The sequence below is a fragment of the Trachemys scripta genome, chromosome 10, assembly GCF_013100865.1.
Source record: "Trachemys scripta elegans isolate TJP31775 chromosome 10, CAS_Tse_1.0, whole genome shotgun sequence".
Lineage (NCBI taxonomy): Eukaryota > Metazoa > Chordata > Testudines > Emydidae > Trachemys > Trachemys scripta.
In genome coordinates this window covers 73,100,007-73,118,886 of record NC_048307.1, presented here as the reverse complement: position 1 = coordinate 73,118,886, position 18,880 = coordinate 73,100,007, and the positions used below count along the sequence as shown (strand labels likewise).

Below are 18,880 nucleotides of genomic sequence, written 5' to 3'. Positions count from 1 at the left end.
CCCAAGGGATTTTCAGCACTGGAGTTTGCTGCCCCAAGTTGGCTGAATGCTCGTTGTTTGCTGAGATTTTCAAAAGCAACCCGTGCAAACATGGTGAGTTCTCAGAAATGCTCATTAGGAGGATATTAGTCTATGTAAATTAGTACTTTGCATATGGGCGCCCAGTGGTGAGCAGCATAAAAGCAGGTTATTTTTCAGATCCCACAGGATAAGGGCCAACCCCAAAGGATTTGGGGTAGTGGGAGAGATGGCAAAGAAAATGAAGGGATAAGAGGAAGTCCAGCTACAGAGACCCAGAAATGGGCACCACAGTTACAGAAATGACCTCTTGGGGTGAGCTGTTGGGCAAGTACTCCCAAAGCCTCACTTCAACACAGAGCAGGTGTCGAGGGCTCAGGTTAAAAATTGGGTCAATACTTCGGTGGAGGGGCAGTGTCAAGGTAAAAGTCATGAAATGACCCTTGGTATTTTTTGCCACCACAGCCATGAACACCTTGGTGCCATGTGCAGCCATCATATCCATAAAATAGGTATGTTTTCTATCTCCAGAGGCTGAACTATGTCCCCCTAGTGCACTCACAGGGAAAGCTGTGCCTTCTCCAATGTCCAAGACACACAGCAAAGGATTCCTGCCTCTCTCGTGATCCATATGGCAGCCCCTGGGGAGCCCTGAGGATCATAGGGTTTAGGGGATCCTCTAGGCACACACAGGTGTGTGGCTGATCACAGAAGCATCCCCACCCCACCCTTTGAAAAGTCATTGAGTGCAGTGGTGACCCTGATGGGGACGGAGAAAGACCAGGGCTCTTCTGGGTCAGCCTCTCTATTTCCCCCTGAAGCTCAACCCAGATGGTTTCAGGAATGCATTTTCCCCTCTCTAGGTCCTGCGCCTCAGTGAGGTCAAGGGAGATTTTCTGAGGCTCAGAGACTTTGTTAGGTGGTTAAGGGCCCTTCCTCCCCCAAGTCCTGGCCTACATTGCCTGCCACCTTCTTTCCTTGCGTTGTCTGATGACGTACAGCCCCAGCCTGGTGCCATACTGCAGCCTTTCCACAGTGCTGTCCCTGTGTTCCCAAGTGACCTTCTCCCCAAAACCCCAACAGGTGTGCCTCAGTCCTCTCCACCTCCTTCTCACTTCCTCTAGTCCCACCCTCTTCCTGACTCTCCTCCTCTCCCATTCTAACCCACTAAACCCACAGCAAATCCTCTCTCTCTCTCTGCCTCTGTCTCCATCCCTCACCCTGTGCCTCTCTCTTGGAGGTGTATACTGGAGCTGTGTGGACACAGATAGCAGATCAGCCAATGAGGGGCTGCTGCTTGAACCTGGGCCTTCTGGCTTAGCCTCAGTCATGGCTAACCTCTGGGCAGCCTTTGCGTGCCACTGGATCCCTCTGAAATACTGTTTGCCCCCTCAGTCCACCCGTCTGCCTCGCCACCCTACAACACTCATCATCCCCCTAGGCCATCAGTCAGCTCAGGTGTGACCAAACAAAAATCTTCTGGGCTCCCAAGTCCCATTTGAGCCTTCACACGAGCACCCAAATGGCTATTCGCACCTGCCCCAATGGGAGACATACTGTAATATCAATCCAGAGAGAGGAGAGGCCCCTTCTGCCAGAGCCGATTTGTCCTCAGACAGCCTCATTTTCATCTGGACTTGGGCTTCTGCACAAAAGCAACCAAAGCCTTTCAATATTTAATCAGCAGCACAGCCGTAAACAGAGTGCACCAGCTGCCTGGTGCTGTGCAGGTGGGGGAGGAGAGACAGAGAGCCGCCTTTTCCTTATACCTCCCTCATGAATCCTTTCTCTATACAACGAACACGCCTGTCATTTGCGCACTCACCCTGGCGGAAAGCAGAACAGCAGCCCGTCTGCTGCCTCAGCCAGGCAGGTTTCAAACAGCATCTCTTTGAAACATCCTCATTTCTGATTCCCGGACGGTTCCAGCCGCACAGCCGCCCTCAGGTGTGAATCTAACTTTCTGCCCTTCAGACTGCGGGGAAATTGCTGTGCTCAGCACGCTGTGCTGACAGATCACGTTGTACAAAGGCCCAGCGCTCGATCCCAAACCCTCCCCGAAACGCAAGGCACCTCCAGAGCTAAAAGCATGAGCTGCTACAGCCTGAACTGAAGAGGCAGGAACGGGGGTTATAACCGACTCACATTCTCTGTGGAGCGTCGCAGAGGGGAACTCACCAGTGGCTTCTGCTCTCAGCCCTAGCCCTCCAAAGAAGCTTGTTTTGCCATAAAGTAATATATAAGATATCACTTAACACAGCTGCTTTAGCTAAAGTGCCCATAGGACCGACTTTCAGTTGAGACAAAAAACCAAAGTCCTAATGACTTCTGGTTAGTAATGTTCCCCTGGCCTTTTCTGCACGAGCCCTAGTATCTTGGCCAAATTCCAGCCTGGGTCATTATATCCTGCTTCCCTACATCCCCTCTGCAGTTTCAACTGGCTGTGGGGGTCTCCTTCACTTCCTGCCTTAATCTCTTAGTGTGACTATGTGCTGTTAAAACTGCTGCTGCCTTCCACACCAGAGATGGCTGCAGTTATAGCTGCATCTATAATGTTTGGGATCCGTAGGGGTGAAAGCCTCCAGCTCCATGGCCTTATTAAATAACTAGTAATAATTGGCGCTAACTAAGAAACATTCTTACATGCAATCACAGGGCACCCAGATGGCACAGTGGCCTACGTGCACATACTGATAATTCATAATAAATAATAAATGCAAGATCTCATTACTTGCATTAGAAACACTCTGCTCCAATTTGCCATTCTCCCGCCTGGAGAAGGCAAAAGGCAACAACCTATGCTCCGGAGTGAGATGTGACTTTGAAGTACCCTCCTCAGCCTCTCCGCTGTCATCAAAAGGAGCACCAAGGGGGGGAGGGTTCGGCAGGTAGACACCTGCCCAGTAGAAATAGACACCACACTCATTTTCACACCGTGCCTTCAGACAGCAATGCTGGGCTGCAGCCAGGTCAGTAACTCAGAGGCAAAGGGCCCTGCAACCCCCTTTGAGTCCCTGGAAACTTTTGATTAATTGGCAGGGGCAGCTTTCTATCAGGCAGAGAAGTCCCTGGAATGCCTCAGTCTGTGCCTGCGTATCAATAATTTAACATTCCATCTAAAAAGGATCTTAATTAAAAGCCATCAGATTCCTGCGTTGAACCAGCCCAATTAAAAATACATGTAGAACTGTTGCCTTTGGGCTGCAAATGTACCTGGTTTTGGTACAGTTAGAGACAAATACTTCGTCCCCGGTGAGGCCTTCACCGGTGTCCACCTAAGTTTCAGCAGGAGGCGGCACAGGACTAGATTTCCAAGTGCGCAGCACCCACACATGATGTGCGGAGGTTTTTGGAAAATCTGTCCCCAGTTGTGAAAAAAACCCGGACTCCCAAGTCCAAGGCACAAAGCCGACCTAAAGCCAGCAGTGAGGGCAGAGAGACTCCGCTACAATTAAAGGTGCATCACCCAGAGGACAGCCTCTCTTTTCAGTTACATTGCTACATACTTTACAGGCCAGACGCTGGTCTCAATTACCCTCATGTACATCCAGAGGAATTCTGCTTACTTCACTGGATTTACACTCACGTGACTGCGCTCAGAATCGATCTACCTGTCTGTCTACCTAGGCATTTAAATTGTGCTACTGTGCACATCACCCTAGGAAATCAGCAACTAACAGACAATGGTGCCCTAAAAAAATAACACCATTCCTTTTTTAAAACCCATATTCCTTTGCCGGAATTCAGTCCGAATGCTGTACATTAAAGAACTCCGCAAAGATCCCAGGGCCACTGGCCTCCCTGTTCCATTCAGTGATTTTGTGAAGGTGCTGCTGGGGTGGGCAAGTGGGTGAAGTGTACGCTGGGAAAGGTTACATGTGATTTCAAGAGGCCAGAGGCTTGTAAGTCTTCATCATTAAAGCAGTGAAAACTAGGAAATCTGCCACAGTCTGACCGCCTGTCAGAAAGGGCAGGAGAAATCCCCCTCCTCTGAGGCATGCTGTCTCTGGTTAGTTGCGTGACGGGTGTTTGCATGTGAGAGGGTAACAGAGACCATGTGTTTCCATGGGGCTAGAGGACAGGAAGGGTGATCCATCAGCTCCCATTTGGCTGTAAAAGCCCAAACCTCCAAGCAGGAACTATGTTCAGTTGTTCACTGAGTCTGGCTGCAGCAGATGGGTTCAATTCCCACTGGCAGTAGGAATATACTGCCAAACAAAAACTACATTCAGCCCACACAAAGAGTCAGAAAGAAAATCCGTTGCCAAGGGGCTGGTTCCTGTGTCTCTTCCATACTCTCCAGATTCAACATCAGCTGAAGAGGTTTTGCTCAAACTCCCACAACTTGCAAAAAAACAATAATCACCTTCAGGCAGAGCCCAGGGCTGGAAAATGGCATGTTGCCATGGAAATTATTTGGTATCCTTAGTTATGAAGGGTTCTGCTAGGTCCAAACACCCTATCCACCTATCCCCCTAGCCCAGCGTTTCCCAAACTGGGGTCGCCGCTTGTGTAGGGAAAGCCCCTGGTGGGCTGGGCCGGTTTGTTTACCTGCTGCGTCTGCAGGTCCGGCCGATCGTGGCTCCCAGTGGCCACGGTTCACTGCTCCAGGCCAATGGGAGCTGCTGAAAGTGGCGTGGGCCGAGGGACATACTGGCCGCCATGAGCCTCGATTGGCCGAACCTGCGGATGCGGCAGGTAAACAAACCGGCCCGGCCTGGCCCGGCCCACCAGGGGCTTTTCCTTCACAAGCGACCCCCTCACAGGCGAGCCTTGTGTTTCATTGGCTATGGGTGGGTGAGGTGATGAGTGGGTCCTGCTGTGCTGCAGACCCAGCCAGTGCCAAAGTCTAAAATCTCCAGCACCCAATCAAAAAAATTGATGAATTTCTGCTCCTTCCCAACCCACCTCTGACAAGAGCCACTGTGGGCCAGAACAGAACATCCGTCTCAGGAGCTGAACTGAATTATGGATTTGCAGTGTTGTTGTAGTTGTGTTGGTCCCAGGATATGGAACAGACAAGGTGGGCGAGGTAATATATCTATCTATACTGAGAACTGTTCTTCAGGTCAGAATCATGGATTAGCTGCTGCCCAGTCCTACAACACCTTCTATGGGGAAAATATCCAAACCCAGGCAAGACACTAGCCCACTCTGCTGCAGTCCTCACACTAAACATTGTTTCTTCCTCATCAGCAGGGGTTAGTGACTATGAAATAAGAGCAGTGAGAGTAGGCAGCGCTCATGTGGCCTTCCAAGTTCCACTTGACCACGTGATGGGTCATCCTGAGCGATTTCTTATGTCGAGGACGTTGTTCTAGGATCCACACCTCCTACATTCATTTACTTTCCTACCTAAAATCTCCCCTGTGGTTTCAATTACATATAGCATTCTCTACTTCCCCTGCTAGGGCCTGTTGTTGTAGTGTTTCTGGCATTGAATGGCTGCAGTGTTCTACCCCAGAGGTAGCTGTCTTTGAGTGGTGGCTGAATGATTTTGCAGCCAGAGACAGAGAGAACAGAGGGAGGCCCTGACCAGGTAAAGGCTCTTTGGGATCCTTACAAACGTACTCTGCTCAGTGTCAGAGTTTGCAATAACAGTATAACAGCTTGAGACTGAGGTTTAGATTGGCGCTTGAGCCCCTCCCCACCACCCCCACCCCCAAATTGAGCCCAGAGTACGTGCCGCTTCCAGCAATTTTCAACGAGGAAAAATCAGCCTCAACAACAAAAATCTCTTGATCACTTTCCCTGGGGAAGGCCAGGGCTGGTCCTAAAGGAAAATGGCCATCAAGGCGATTCACAGGCTGATATCGGAGATGGTAAAAGCCAGTCCAGGTTATGAAGCTGCACATTTTGGATGGGCCTAGAATGCTTCCCCTCAAAAGAGGAGGTTTCCATAGATTCTCACTAAGCCTCAGTCCTGTCCTTAGGTGCACACAGTCACTAATGAAATCAACAACAGCTGCACTTGCCCCTCTCCTGGCTGTTGGGCGGGCTTGTCATCTTGCTCTCCCTCCTCACTTTATTTCCTCTCTACCCCACCCTCAATGCTACTCTGTCTCTCGTCTTCCTACCCGGAATACAGTGTTCATGAGGGCGACCACAGAGGCAGCCGACTGTAATCTCCCTCCCCACTCCATGAGAATGGGGGGAAGAAATAAGAATGATCATGTGCATCTCCGCATGCATGGGCTGTGTAGAAAGAGTGAGAGGGTTTAAACGGAGCCAGGGACACAGACGGGAACAGTTGGGGTAGTGCGAATTCTGGTGCCGATGCAAAGTAAAGAGCCTCACACAATGAGACGAACTCCAGCAACGTCACAGCAAAGGGGTAGTTGATACGGTTGCAGACCAGCAGCCTACTCAACCTTTAATGAGGCAGCTATCAAAACTATTCAAATACTTATCACCTCTGCCACCCCCAGCCATACAAAAAACACCTGATTTAATTTTCTCCTGTAGAGATGAGACTAGCAGGAGGATGTGTGCATGTACAGCTACAGGGAACACATATCTGAATGCCAGTTTTCACCGTGCTGCACAACAGCACTACTAGGAACTTGGATTTATTAGTGGGTTTTGCAATAAACACACTAAGAGCCTCTGGTGTCGGTACCTATGAAACCTCAACACCTTCATTTTCTGTGTACTGTACCTTTAAACATCCAAGAATTCACTCTATGGGCAGAGGCTTCAGCCATTTTGTTCCCCTAATTGCTGCAGCATGTTTCACAGGTGACAGGCACTTGCTGCTCTCTCATGGTGACTACTTTTGTTCTTTTTTGTAGTTAATCCTCAATCTAAAAAGTGAAGTCAGTTGAAAGTGAAAGCAAATGGTTGCCCTTTGGGTATGGAAAAACATAGCAAGGCCAAATTCTGCTCTCAGTTGCTCTGATTTCAGTGAGATTGAAAGGATACCTCATTGTTTCATTCTCATACTGTCTCCTTATTTCCTTGTACTACTACCCCTCTCCCCCAACTGTCTGCCTGTCCATATCCATCTGTTACTCACCTTATATTTACATTATAAGGTCTTTGGGATAGGGACTGTCATTTTGTTCTGTGCTTGTACAGTGCCTGGCACAATGGGGTCCTGGTCCAGGACTGGGCTCCTAGGTGCTACCGTAATACAAATAAATAATAATAACAGCAATAATGTCAATGAGAGTAGAATCAGGCCTATCCAATACAAGAAACAGCCTTGAGCCTGTATTCCCTAGGGAGGCAAAACCCACATTAAAGTCAACTCTAATGACTGCAGGATCAGACCCAGTGGGGGCTTTCTGGTACCTTGAGTTTAAAGGTGACTTTCATGCTAGGACAAGATGGACAAAAAGAAACATTTATACAAAAAACCCAATGAGGGATCTTTCTGTGGCCAGCTCTTCCTGACTCGTCTGCTCTGGTATATTTCTCTCCCCCTTTTCACTAATGGCTCATCCCCTTTCCGCCCACCCCTCCCCATTTTATCCCAACCCCAAGTGAAGCTGCAGTCCCATCTCTGCAGCATTGCCCTCCACAGTCATTGAACATGATAATAGAATCGTGACTTTACTGGAGGAACAAACAGGCTGAGCAGATGGGCTGTGAGGGAGGAAGCCCTAGTTTAAAACACAAATAGCTTGTGATAATTTAGCAGATGTGGTAAAAAAAAAAAGAGAGAGAGAGACTGGCATGAGGTGATTGGATTTATATATATGTTGAACAAATGTGGAAGTTTTCCCCTCTATGAAAGTTTCTCTTTACAGTTTCTCAGTTACATCCTCTTGATGGGCTAAATTTCATAAGTAAACCAACCCCACACAATAGATAATTAAAAATGAGGTGGATGTATACATTCCTTCCATTTTTATAATCTAACTAGGCACGGGAATTAATTGATAGAAATTTCTAATTTTTAACTTGACAGTGTCTTTCCAAACACACATAGCAATGAAAGATTTATGCTCCTTTCGAAACCAAGCCTTGTGGTTTTATTAAAGGCAACGAAGGCTGTTCTCTCTGGGGCATACACAAAGCACTTAGAAACTTTGCTCTGCAGGCTCTCCGTTTGTTCAGTGGCATCACAGAGGCAATAGCCAAGGCCCACAAATACCCCAATCTAGAGTTACTGTGCTAGCCCCTCATTGTACAGCATCTGGATGGCAAGAGGCATGCAGACCCTTCCACTTTTAGTGCTTGTTCTTCAGCCTTTGTTCCAGTGCTATTTTTATTGGTGGCTTTGATACAAAGACTGTTACTTTGAAATATGTCTGAAGCAACCACCCACGGGCTCAGCAAAAGTCAACTGCCTAGCAGAGCTGGGTCTTTAACTAAAAGTTTAATATAACTGTGCTGGAAACCATAGGGAGGCTCTAAAGTTAGCACTTAAAACAGGGGTCCTCCTTAGTGCAAGTTTCACGGTATGTAGAAACAATCAGAAGAATGTCTGTGATGGAGGGAAGTTATTGTGCACATCGTGGTTTAATTTTTGCGAGCAAACCAGTTTGGTTGTTTTCTCTAGGCCAGTGGTTCCCAAACTTGTTCTGCCACTTGTTTAGGGAAAGACCCTGGCGGGCCAAGCCAGTTTGTTTACCTGCCGTGTCCACAGGTTTGGCCAATCGTGGCTCCCAGTGGCCACGGTTCACTGCTCCAGGCCAATGGGAGCTGCTGGAAGTGGCACGGGCGAGGGACATTCTGGCCGCTGCTTCCAGCAACTCCCATTGGCCTGGAGCAGCGAACTGGGAGCCACTGGGAGCCGCGATTGGCCTGAACCTGAACAAACCGGCCCGGCCCACCAGGGGCTTTCCCTGCACAAGCGGCGGAACAAGTTTGGGAACCACTGCTCTAGGCAGATCTCTGTTAACCCTAATCTCAGAAACACAGAAGGAACACATATTGGAATCACCAAACCGAAAACTTTTACAAGCCCCTCTCACAAAAGGAACACCTGGACCAAGGCACCAGTTTTAGGAAGGGATCCAGAGATGCTAAGAGGGTCAGTGTTTTCCATCTATTAGCAGAATAATTGAAGATGCATCATCATACTTTTCATTTCCCTCCTACCACTAGAGGTATATTATGGACAGACCTTTACTGACCCAACACAGCCAGACTGCTATTAAGGTTACTATTCACTGTTCCTCTTTAAGCAAATGAGGCCAAATTCACCCCTGGCATAACTGCGCTGGCTTCACTGTAATCTGGCCCAGGCTGTCTATCAGCTCAAGAGCCCCATAAATTAAACCAGCTCAATGCCTTCAAATTCAACATAAGCAGATGTCTGGGACACAGAATATCTCACAGTTCAGCTCAGAGGTTGACTAGACTCTCATTTTTGTCAGCAACTACCTCACTGCTTCTCTCCCTATTTTAAATGCACGCAATACTGGGGAGACCAGTTCCAGGGAATAATGCAGCCTTTGCTGACCAGGAGAAAGTTTAGCACACAGGAAAGCTGAAGGGCTTTATTTCTCAGCTGAGAGACACATATTCATGAATGACTTTCCAAAGTCAGTGCTATGAAAGGCATCGGATAGAAACAGAAGCATTCCACAAGCTACACCCACGGAACTGCGTGACAGAGCGTGCCTTTTAGGTCTGGCTGTGGGATCTATCTAATAACCAGACCTAATTGGAAAAGGCACGTAGAAATACCCATAGAGGGAAAACATAACATCAGCTACTGCCCTTGTACCTGGCTAGGTACTTCAACTGCCTTCGTCACCGTATGATCTGACTAGCCTGGAGCCATGCACTAGTGGTAAATAAATTGCTCTAATAAACATTTGCTCCTGGAAAGGCTTCCGTCTAAATTATATTGGCTCTGCTATTTGTCCGTCTCTTTCACAACTTCCTCCCCTCTCCATCGTTTCTCTCTTTAAGCCTCGTCGCTATCTCACTGTAACCAAATGCCCAGAAAGGGGACCAAATGGAAAAGCATCTCTTACCAGAACTAGGAAATGTTTCATCCCAGAATCACCAGCCATTTGCCAATCATTTCCCCCACTGCTCTCACCCACAGCAGCCCCTGGAAGAGCTGCCTTTGCCACTAGGCTGTCACAAGCTGGGGATTAGGAGTAAATGCTCTGCGAGCCAAGCCGATCATCCCACTGCAAACGGAACAGAGGCACCAGCAGTGGACAAGTCCATCAGCCACCACAAAAAAACACACACACCAGCAACAAAGCAGGTGGAGGATCGGGAGGCTGCAGACAGAGTGGGAGAGCAGGTGCGGGAGGGAGGGCGCCAGGCGATGCTGAAATGACAGATGTGTTGACTTTAATTTAAACAGGAAATTGATAATGCTCGACACAGAGAGAAAAAGACAATAGCTGATATTAAAAGCAGTGGCTGTTTGCACTCAGTGGCCTTTTCTTCTCTCTGCTCCAGCGGAGCTTTTTGGTTTAATTCTAGCTCTAGCACAAAAAAGCAATAACTGGCAGCACTGACTCTACCTGTCAATCAAAGCAAAGCAAGTACTGATGTTGCCAGCCGGGTCTCAGACGAGAGTTAAACAGGTATTTCCCTTCCAACAGTTACTTACAAGGCCAATCCTGGATTCCTTGCTCCAATCAAACTCCCACAGAAGTTATTTATATGATGTCATCCAGATGACTTCAGTAAGAGTTGGACCAAAATACTGAGAGCCAAGAAAGGGCGCAAAATTTGCCTTAATTTTGGGAAGAGAAAATACAATAGGGCCAGAAATGCCAGATTTAGGTTTCTGACGAAGCACAACAAAGAGCTGAGAGTATGTTAAACACAATTTAAAGGCATGAACAATGGTGTCCCTTGATAGAATTCACTTCCCCCTGAAAAGATCAGTGTCATTCCCCACAGTTTAACGCTGATGCAGCTGAAGCCCTCTCAGGCCCTGGATTTCTAAGGATGGTTTGTGGGATAGCAGCTGCACCCAGAGCCTGTCACTCCAGGATCCGACAAGAGTTAGCTTCTATTGTCATCAGAATTCACTCCTGGCTGAAATGACGTAGTAGCAACGTTGGAGGCCAGTGATGAACGTGCAGAGGGAAACGAGGGGAATAAGAAACATCTAGCCATTTCTGAGTGAAAGGAGAGGCGGAATAAATACATAAATAAAGGGTAGTGGGGGTGGGGGTGTAAAGTGAACCCTAAGAACTGGGGGGCAAAGGCAGAACCTCAGCTCATATAAATCCCAGGGGAACTAACAATAGCCCCTGACTCTTCCAAAGAGTGGCCCTGTTGCTGCTTCAGAAATGGATCTCCAGTTTCAAGTGAATTTAGTGCTGGCAAAAGGAGCTGGCCTGATAGCCCTGGAGAACCGAGTCATGTATCCCTAGGACACGCACAACACGTGCAATGGCAGTGCACCCATGCCTGTCACCTCACCAAAACGCTGACCCGGAGAACCCACCCTTAGAGGGGAGGGGAGTTTATTCTCTATGGCACAGTCAGTCTTTGTGGTGAGAAAGTCAACAAGGGACACTTTTTTGTTAGGCTGACATTTGTTCACTAAGCACCAGACTGAGACCCACCAGGTCATTGCACAGAAAGCCATCACACAACTTGTGGTGAGAAGGATTTTCTTTCCCTAATGCCATCCAGTCCTCCTGACACCACATCCTAGCCCTTCTGACCCCATCTTTTCCCTGGCTGTGTCGCCTTCCTGCCCCCGTGCTGCCAGACCCATCATTTACTATTGATAGTGATTCATTCCCACTCAAGACAGATGGGACGGACCTGCAGCCCCAGGGCTTAGTTTCTATAGCCAGCCAAAGCAGGTCAGATGCTGGCAGAACAAGGCAGGTCAGGAACAGCTTCCAGACGGAGAGCGATGCTCCTGATAAGTAACCCAGGGAGCTTCCCTTCCCCTCGCCAGAAGAAACGGCAGGTGACAGGGAAGCAGGGAAGCGCGTTGGGAAAAGGCTGCTTTGTGCCTGTCATCCCTCCCTTTATCTGCTGTCACACTCAGCTCCACAATCCTTTAGAAAGCGCCACGTTCTTTCTTCATGGTCACCCCTTGACGTTCCGTGGAGCGTCGCACGTCACTCCTGTGTCACTGCGCATCTGGGCCGGGAGCAAGCTCTTGGAGGGATGCACAAGCCTGCCAGCAGCAGCCTTCCCTCCGCCATCCTCCTCCCATCTGTTGCCCCCAATGTGTCCGTAAAGCCAGTCTATTCCACGGTGGCCTCCTGGGGCGGGGGAGGCCTGGTGAGGAGTTTAAAGCGGTCTAATCCCCAGGCTGGATAATTCATGGAAAGAGGATTACTCGCTCTGAACAGAGCCCTTGCCTAAATATAGACTGGCCCTTCCTTTTCATCTCGTCTCATCTCGCACAGCGACATTTCCCCCATTCCACTCCCCCAGCTAGTCCCAGAGGGCTGATTCTGTTCTCGCTTGCCCCAGAGTAAATCCAGAGAACCCCGTTGTCGCCAGGCCAGTCACACTGGAATAAAACCAGTGTCAGCGAGAACAGAACCAGGTCCCTAGTCAGAATGTCAAAGCCAGCCCGACGGATGCAGTGAAATCCCCAGATGCGCGCATTCCTACTGAGCAAGCAACTGACTAAGCCACGTGGTGGTTGTTCGTTGGGGCCTCAGGATGCGTATTTGGAGTCCGTAGTTATGGTCTACTCGAGAAGATGAAAGCTAGCTCCTGGGGCACGCTGGCAATGTGAAATTACAGCATAGCGTGCTGTGCACATTATGGAGAGAGGGGACCACACTTACCCCCTTTGTGCCAGTGTGGCGGGACAAAGGAGCTAAGCCAACTCTACACCAATCCCCCCGGCACATGCTTCATCATAAGAAGGGTCTTGGGGATGTGGCCACCGAGGAGGGTATGCCAACGTGCTGCTGAGCTCCAGGAATCTCCAGCTGCCGCCACAATGCCCCATTGGGGGCTGTTGGAGCCAATGTAGGCTAGAGCAGCCCTGAGGCTGTTCTAAATTGCACCAACAGACAAAGTAGACCCCCTTCTGACTCCAAGACCAGGAGAGCACAAAAATGATGTAAAGCCACCTTTGCCTCCCTGCTGTCCACCCAGCTCAGGGCCTGCACTGAGTAGACCTCGGGGTCAGGACCTGGGATTGGAAGATCAGTTAAGGAGCTGCTTTTCCCTGCAGTCCCAGACCAAAAAGGGGAGGAGCTGTCAGAGAGTTGCCTCCCCTTCTGGTCCCTTACATTCACAGTTGCACGACTTAGGATAGAAACATCTCAGAGAGATCAACCTCCGGACAGCAGCCAGCCACTAACTGCCTAAGGTAGGAAGGAACTCTCCCAATATCCATTAGGGAGCTTTACAGCCTTCTTCTAAGCATCCAGTGCCAACCACTGTCAAAGATAGGATTCTGGACTAACTGGACCATGGGTCTGAGCTGAGATGGCAATTCCTACGCCCTACAGCTCTGCTCCCATAGCAGGTGACCAGGCATTGAGCTGTCTCTTGCTGCTGGCTGAAGTACACTTGTTTTGGAGGAGGAGAAGAATCAATCTGTGGGTTGCCTTCCCCTTTGGTCCCCGCAGCAGAAAGGGGGATGAGATTAGGGGCTGCTGAAGATATTACTGTAGGGCTCTTCAGCTTAGTTTTCCACCAAGTTTCTTCTCCTTACAGTGTGGGGCTTAAACCAAGCCTGGCCCTGCAAACTGTGTGTTTCGGTGACTCAGTGCGTACCCCTCCATCCCCCTGCCCAGACATCCCAGGCTTCCTGTTCTCATGGTACCTTCAGTTCACTGCTAAGGCTCCTTTTTTCTTGCAGGACTTTAAGCTGCCGTAACAATAAACTGCTCATTAGCATGGGAGTAATTCCATAATCTTTTCAGACGAGACCTTTTTCAAAGGCTCAGCTCCTGATCTGGAAAATTAATTCGGGGAATTGACAATATGGGACGGGGGATCCTCCAGGCAGAGTTCTGGGCTTCCCCTGTCAGTACTGTTCGCAGTCCCGGGGTTTTGTACTGCGGCCAGAAAACTATTCAGTGCCAGCACTGAGCAGCGGAGGGAGAGTCTGTGTCTCTCAGCACTTAGTATGGAGAATGAGGGTAGCTTAAATACTGGCACTAGATATTGTACAGCAAATAAGAGACAGCCCTTCAGCCCGGGCTTTCTGCCTTTAACTCCAGATACCCATTGCTCAGAGGTGCCATTTTACCCCATGATTGGCTGTATGAAGTGGGCAGGATTACCACATGGGAGATGGAGGAGTTAAAACTTCTTTACCTCTCCCTCGCTTCTGCCTGCCAACCTCCACCCTTCCTCCCAGCTCTGGCTCTATGTTCCAGTCTTGTGTCAGAATGTACAGAGGTAAACACGTACGTCCATACCTGTGTACGTCCCTTCTCCAGCTTCCTGGCACTTCCTGGCAGTCTCCCACTCAAGTATACAGACACGTTCAAAACCCTGGGATAATAAAGGCCCTGACACAGATGCTCACTCCTACCATAGCGTATTGCACAGTTGTTTACAGCATCCCATGAAGTGTGTGCGCTCACATTTTATGCAGACTAACTGGCAGTTGCGCCCACAAACTCCGTGTACATTTGCACACACGGGATGGGTGCATGGCTGCTTTTGGGGCCGCACCCTGCTGTGCACTTACAAGTAGGAGTGCAAAATCAGAGCCTGCCAGAAGAATTGATGAACACGTGCCCCATCTCTCCAGATCACTTCCCTGAATAAAGATCTGTCTGATGTTGGTCTCTGCATTGCAGCACGTCACAGACCCCAGATGGGTGCAAATAACACATCACCTTCATGACAGGTGCAAATAGCACGTCCCATGCCAACCGAGGGAGCTGAATGGCAAACCAGATAAGCGCCTCACAGCCTGGTGGCTTTCTGTTTGTACAGCAGTGACACGCCGGTAACATTCCCAGGCTAGCCACAATAAGTGTTTCAGCCCTTTCAGAAAAACAAGAGGCATCTTATATGGTCAGAATTCTGGAGAAATGCAACCCAGCCTTCGGCATCTGCTCCCAGCCTGCTGGCTGAAAGACCCCCTCAAACTCTCTGTAGAAAAGAAGCATGACACAGATTCATCAGTGCTGGGTGGATAAATCCCAAACAAGTGCAATCTTTCCTTGTGGCAATGGACCGTTCTCCAGCCAGCCCGGGGAACTGCAACTGGGGGACCAGACGCCTGGTACAAAACCTTGTGAGGTGCTGAGCAATTCCTGCAAGTTGCTGGACCCTCTGCACCCCTGTTAACTTCAGTGGGAGCTGAGGATGCTCAGCATAACACAGAGACGCTGGCGAATCTGATGCATAAATCCCCCCATCACAGGGCCACCTATATTTCCAAATACCCCTGTACAAGGAAGACATCGTCCACCCTCCCAGGCAGGGAAGGCTGTAAGAAACTTTCATTCTTGTGGGTCCAGGTGACCCACAGAGTGACACGTCCCAATGGCCCTTTGCTCAGCAGAGCCCAAAGCCCATCAGTGTTCCCCCCACCACCAGGAGCCCAGGAAATTCAGAGCCTGGGGAGGGAGGTGATGTTTGGGTTACTTCATTGAACAGCTGGGAATTAAAGAACCAAGTTGTCAAGAGCAAGAAAAGGTGAGGAGCCAGTGGAAGCATAGGGTCCTCCTGCAGATGGCCCAGGACTGTAGAAGATTCTCAAATCTGCAGGGCTTGGAGGCAAACACTTTCCTTCTTCCAGTGAAGGGTGGAGGGCGACCCTGCTCCTCAAAATGTAAGACTCTGGAGGAAACTCTAGAGGTCTCCTCTCCTCAAAGCCCCCGCCCATGTACCCTGTGGGAGGGGGTGACCTGGCTGTGATTACAAGTGACCGACAGGATAAGCTGGCAGCCTGATGTGCAATCCTTGCAGAAGTGGTAGAGTTAATTGCCAGCTGAGGAGCAGTCATGTGGCTGGGTCTTTTCACCAGGAGGTGAACACTGCAGCACTATTGTATATTTAAATCTGACCAGCCAAGCAATGGAATTAACTCTTTCTCTCTCTCCTCTTGCAGATGACAAGAAATAGGAGCCTGGATAGTTATGGCTTGCAGCAATTTGAAAGTCCTGCCCGGAACATCACTCACTCCCTATCCGCCTTTCATTTCTGCCTAGGCTTTCCATGCGAAGAAAGCCCTCTGAGCCCACGTATTCAGGTGTTGTGTGTAAAACACCTGATCAAAACCCACCTGGGGTTCCCCTCTGCACACAGGAGAAAGCGCTACAGTCTGGGTCCCCTCCTCCCCGCTCTGCTACAATCACTCTGTTGGTTTGGTCAGAGCCATGGGCACACATGTCAAGGAGCCTTTTCATGGACCCAGTTCATGCCTATGGTTTTTATGGGATCTCAGTATAATGGATTGTATTATTGCAGTCTACATATGTAATGAAAATCTCTGCTGAACAGCACCTATCCCCAGACACACATGCATGCACACACTGACACACACACACACACGCACGTGTGCAAACACACAGAGAGGTTTATTTAACCAGATCAGGTGCGGCAGAGAAACCAAGATATATTACAGCCACAGTTCAAACTGAAAATCCTTACCTTGCCCTCAGTGGCCGTCTTTATTCTCTGCTGAGTGAAGTGACCAGCTCCTGATTTTAGTTTGAGCTACGTTTATGATACCCTGAGGTAGACAGGATTATTTCAAAAGGACAGTTAACATGTGTGTTTGCTGTGTTGTGCCTGGGGCGGGGGAGGGTGGGGACCTTACACACCCACACACGACTCATCCAGATGCAAACAAACACATCTGTACACCCCCCCACCCAAGCATCTGCAACATACCCCATTTATACACACCTCACCCATGCACACCCCCACAGCCCACTGCTGCACCCTTTCCCCAGACACACACCGTCGGCATGTATTTTAATTGTCCTCCTAAAATAACCCTGTCTCACTTCAGCCTGGGCACCTTCAACATAGCTAAAACTACAAACCGCAGCTCATTACCAATCTGAGACAACGGTGTTAGTCTGAATTGCTATTTTGGTCTTGACTGCTCTGACCCTGCTGATCTAGTTCAAAGAACAAAGTACCCTACAATTCCAGTTACTTCGTCCCAGCCGGGCTGCTGAGCCCGTGCCCTTGAGCCTCCTTATTTTCAGTGACATTTGTCTTTTGTTTTCTTTTATTTGGTTTCCCTATTTCTTCACAGCACTCAGATCTTAGCTGGGCACTCAGCTAACTAATGTTGGGGATTGAGATCCCATCAGCCATTAGCCTTCCCTGTAAAATGTCTGTTGTCTGTTTCTGCAATAGTAGGAGAAATGACTTGCTCTTACCTGTAATGTGAAGTTATTTGCTTCTGCTGCTGCTCTGGGCTCAGTTCAGCTCCGGAATTCCAAGAAAGAGGGCTGCACTGCACTGGAATCTCCTGTAACAATGATGCAGGCAGAAGGGAGGGAGAGTTAAAGAAGTTTTAAACCCCCATCTTCCATGTGACCTGTGGTAATCCTGCCCACCCCATACAGCAAATCATGGAGTAAAATGGCACCTCTGAGCAATGGGTATCTGGAGTTAAAGGCAGAAAGCCCGGGCTGAAGGGGCTGTCTCTTATTCGATGTACAATATCTAGTGCCACTATTTAAACTACCCTCATTCTCCATACTAAGTGCTGATAGACACAGGCTCTCCCGCCGCTGCTCAGTGCTGGCACTGAATAGTTTTCTGGCCGCAGTACAAAACCCTGGGACTGCGAACAGTCCTGACAGGGGAAGCCCAGAACTCTGCCTGGAGGATCCCCCGTCCCATATTGTCAATTCCCCGAATTAATTTTCCGGATCAGGAGCTGAGCCTTTGAAAAAGGTCTCGTCTGAAAAGATTATGGAATTACTCCCATGCTAATGAGCAGTTTAATGTTACGGCAGCTTAAAGTCCTGCAAGAAAAAAGGAGCTTTAGCAGTGAACTGAAGGTACCATGAGAACAGGGAACCTGGGGTGTCTGGGCAGGGGGATGGAGGGGCATGGACTGAGTCACTGAAACACACAGTTTGCAGGGCCAGGCTTGGCTTAAGCCCCACACTGTAAGGAGAAGAAACTTGGTGGAAAACTAAGCTGAAGAGCCCTACAGTAATATCTTCAGCAGCCCCTAATCCGACAGTACTGTCATCCCAAAGTGTTAAAATCATGAGTCAGCACCAACCAAAAATTCATGAAAGTGTCTTAAAAATCATGATATTTTTAAAAATAATTTATGTTAGATTATTTTTAATTTACCTTTTAATTGTTGAGACACATTCACAAGCTTTTCTCCTAATCCTACAAATGAAAACTGAGATTCTCATACAGATTCAATGCGATCATCTAGTCTGACCTCCCATATATCACAGGCCATAAAACTTCCCCAAAATAAGTCCTAGAGAAGCAATTTTTTTTTAGAAAAACATCCAATCTTGATTTTAAAATTGTCAGTGATGGAGAATTCAGTAAGTTGTTCCAATGGTTAATTACTCTCACTGTTTAAAATGTACATCTTAGTTCCAGTCTGATTTTATCTAGCTTTTAGCCACTCTATTGTTTCATACCTTTCTCTGATAGACGGAAGAGCCTGTTATTAACTCTTTTTTCCCCATAACATAATCACATGACTGCTTCTTTTGCTTAAGAGCGGGGCTGCCCAGAGGGGGGGCAAGTGGGGCAATTGGCCCCAGGCTCCGGGCCCCGTAGGTACCCCCACGAGAATATAGTATTTTATAGTATTGCAACTTTTTTGTATGGAAGGGGCCCCCAAAATTGCTTTGTCCCAGGCCCCCTGAATCCTCTGGGTGGCCCTGCTTAAGAGCCTGTGGGAGGGAGTTTGACAAAGGGCTTTCTGAAAGCCCAAATACACTATATCCACTGGATCACCCTTAGCCACATGTTTGTTGGCACCCTCAGAGAGTTCTAAAAGATTGGTGGGGCATGATTTCCATTTACAAAAGCCACC

The 18,880-nt window shown here is 48.8% G+C and overlaps 1 protein-coding gene across 2 annotated transcripts in view; it reads right to left on the bottom strand.

The window, feature by feature from the left end:
- Positions 1–17,366, bottom strand: part of SV2B (synaptic vesicle glycoprotein 2B) — a 104,908-nt gene extending 87,542 nt beyond the window's left edge. The window contains exon 1 of one of the 2 annotated variants that reach the window (XM_034784577.1): positions 17,238–17,366. The gene's annotated coding sequence lies outside the window, so the exon portion shown is untranslated. Of the gene's footprint in view, positions 1–9,950; positions 10,059–17,237 lie in introns of those variants that run through there. The other variant, XM_034784579.1, reaches the window with a different exon arrangement.
- Between the last annotated feature and the right edge of the window lie 1,514 nt (positions 17,367–18,880).